Source organism: Gossypium hirsutum, chromosome A05 (genome assembly GCF_007990345.1).
Source record: "Gossypium hirsutum isolate 1008001.06 chromosome A05, Gossypium_hirsutum_v2.1, whole genome shotgun sequence".
NCBI lineage: Eukaryota > Viridiplantae > Streptophyta > Magnoliopsida > Malvales > Malvaceae > Gossypium > Gossypium hirsutum.
In genome coordinates, this window is record NC_053428.1 from 109250795 (window position 1) to 109254201 (window position 3407).

At 26.8% G+C, this 3407-nt stretch overlaps 1 non-coding gene across 1 annotated transcript; it reads right to left on the reverse strand.

The window, feature by feature from the left end:
• Positions 1-1216: 1216 nt before the first annotated feature.
• TRNAR-ACG (transfer RNA arginine (anticodon ACG)) lies at positions 1217-1289 on the reverse strand. Its single transcript has one exon. It is a non-coding gene; the product is annotated as a tRNA-Arg (tRNA).
• Between the last annotated feature and the right edge of the window lie 2118 nt (positions 1290-3407).

Sequence of the window (3407 nt, forward strand, 5' to 3'; positions counted from 1 at the left end):
TCAAATGCAAGCATAAGGTTGTCATATGTTCACATCATAGCCTCCTTGTCCTTTGCTCAACATCCACTTTGTCACTTGAGTATCAGTGACTTCATGAAATCTAATTTAACCCGAGAAAATACTAAACATAACCAAGCCGATAGCCACAGCTTAAATTATAGCATCTTGAACAAATAGGTTGAATCAATAGAAGCACACCAAATAATCGTTCAATAAATCTTTCAGCGTGAGAAAACCAGAGGAAGATGTAAAATTTAAGTTCCCTACCCCACCCTCCCCCCCCCCCAAAAAGTAACTCTATATAACATTAAATGATAATTTTTTCTGCCAAAAATATATATAATGAAAAATTCGTGTATTTGCTTATTTAAAAAAAAAACTCACAAAAACTTAAATGATTGCATGTGCTTTGCATGAAAAATAATTTTATTTCTGTTTCAATTATGAAAATTTAATGATATTTCATTTAAATAATATTTATTTTCATTCCTTTGAGAACATTTACCACCTTCATTAAGCTTTTGCAACTGTAAGTGCTTCTATGGCTACTTTCTAGCTATGTTATTTTAACTGAGAGAATATTTGATACACGTGTATAAATTTCATTAATCATCATTTAATAATAATATGACATTTCATCATTAAATAAAATAAAAAATAATAAATATTTTAAATAAATACTGATAATTTTATTTAAACATGCTTAAATAATTATTAATTATAAATAAATGCTAAAACCTTAACTTTAAATTCGAGACCCTAAATCCTAAACTCTTAAATCTAAAATCCTAAATTCGAGAGTCATTAATATTTATTTATAAGTTCTCCATTATTTTTTATTTTATTTAATGATAATGTGTCATGTTATTATTCACTGATGATATATGAAATTATTACACCGATGGTGCTAAAAATATTATTCCATTATTTTTATTTTATATTGTTAATAACAATTACCTAAACGTAAAAATTCTAATTACATTGTTTATATGATTGAGTTAAAATGCTTATTAAAAGGATTTATATGATGATTAATTCAAAACATTAAGACTTGTATGAAATTTGCAAAAGATAAGTTCTAGACTTCAGTTTTGATGGCAGTCGGCCTAGAAGTATGTGGAGAGAGGGGCTGGACTAGGGAACTGCCAATGTGACACCTTAAGGCCCGGCGCTTGTCGTCGTCTATTGGGAACTGCCAAAAATTTTAGATAAACAGCGACTCCACTGGGGATCGAACCCAGAATCTCTGGTTCCGTAGACCAGCGCCTTATCCATTGGGCCATGGAGTCCTCGTTGCACCTAAGACGACTATACAAATCTTTATTAATATATTGAGACAAGGCAAACCAAAGAAACTAGAATTCTTACCCAGCTTTTAACTAAAAAAATAATGTTTAAATATTATTTTCTTTTATTTTTTTAATTATATACATATTCATCACTCTTACTTTTCACCCAAGAACTCTGATAATAAAATATTTAAAAATTCACCCAAACCTATTTTTTTTGGCAACAAAACTCAAATTTCAGAGAATTAATTTGCTGTTTTTAAACTTCGATTTTGATTCATTTATCATCCCGATTCAAAACTCATGTATTATTTTTTTTAAAATAACTTTTTCCATTCTTTTTTATAACTTTACATAAAATAATTAACATTGAGTGAATATTTATAACAAAAAACAAACCCAAATAAAGTATGAAATCCGAATATTAAGAAGAAAAATGGTAAGAGAATTGTAATGAAAAATTATCTAACAATTAAAAAATGCATTAAAAGAAAAGAAAGAATCCTGAGTGTATAAAAGAATTGAAAAGTTTTAATTTAATTTAATTTTTTTAATAATTAAATTAAATTAAATTCTTTTATTTTTATTTTTATTTTAATTTAAAAGTATCACGTGTCATAAAATGATTGGTTAATAGATTTTTTTAATGACTTAGGGTAATTTGAGTATCAGAATATAATTGAGGTACCAGATTGAGAAAAAGAGTATAATTTAAATAACATTTTATAATTTAAGTTTTTATATATACTTTTACATAATCTGGTTCCTCTATTTTTGTAACATCATTAATTATTCTAAATAATTAATATTAATGCTGACATCAATTTTTCATAAGAACATTATTCTAACAAAAAAAATATATTTTATGAAGAGTTTTAATGAGATTTCAAAAAAAAATTTATATCAATATTTTTAACGTAATTGTTACTGTTACACACTACCAGGTGAATATTTTTTTTTTAATTTCAAAATATTAAATAAGTGAATTTAATAAAAGAATTACAACCGTTGGTAACATATGAATTTAATAAAAAAATTATAACGGTATTAATAATATATATTTTATGTAATTTTTTTTAACTCACATAGTGTATACGCCATAATTTAGTAAATACTTAGCTTCAGTGCCAAAAGAGCCATAATAAAATAATTTTAAAAAATGCGAAATATCTAATTGAATCCTTCAAATTATGAATTGCACTTCATTAAGACTTTAAAATAAAGTTTTCTATCAGGCCTTTGATGGATCGATGATGTGATGGCTTAAATTAAACATTTTAATTATTTTAGAAAACTTTAATTGATTTCTTAAATTATTTTAGGATGATTTTTTAATATTTAATCCATGATTAAAATATTACAAAATTTTTTATAAAAATTATTTGAAAATATATAAAATTATAATTATAAAGCATTTAAAAATATAAATGAGTGATGTGTTAATAAAATCCGATAATTATTAAATGGGCCAACAAAGAAAAATTGTAACCCAATGGATTTTAACTTCGAACTGACCTTATTTTCTCAGCTGCCGCCCCCTCCAGCCTTAAGCGTTTCAGGGAAAAACATCAGGTAAGCCTTACTGTCTTTCTATTGGAACCCACCCATTGTTTGAAAAGTCAAAAAGGGTGGGCACCGAAAGTAGAAAGTAAAATTGGTTGGCAAGTTGGGTTAAAAGTTGGCATGGGATAATTGCAATTTTGGTCCCTAATTGTATAGGGACATTGCAAGTTGATCCTTGAACCTCAACTATAAATAGGCCTAACCATTTCTTACTTTCTTCATCCCATAATTGTCATTCTCTACTTAAGGCATTATTCTCTCTCTCTATTTGTAAATTTCACTTGTAATTTTTGGAGTGAAATATATTTGGTAGTGCCCGAGGACGTAGGCAAAATTTGCTGAACCTCGTTAAAATTCTGGTGTTCTTTATTATTTGTTTTGCATATTTTGTGAATGTGATTGTAGTGATTTATTGTGCTATTAAATTACGATAGAGGGATATTCTGGCTAGGAAAGACTTGGTATTTAAGTGATCTTCGTGATCTACCTCTCTTTCCTGGGAATTAAACTTAGTGTGATTTTTCAGTACAATAATTTTACTCTTTCACACGCTTC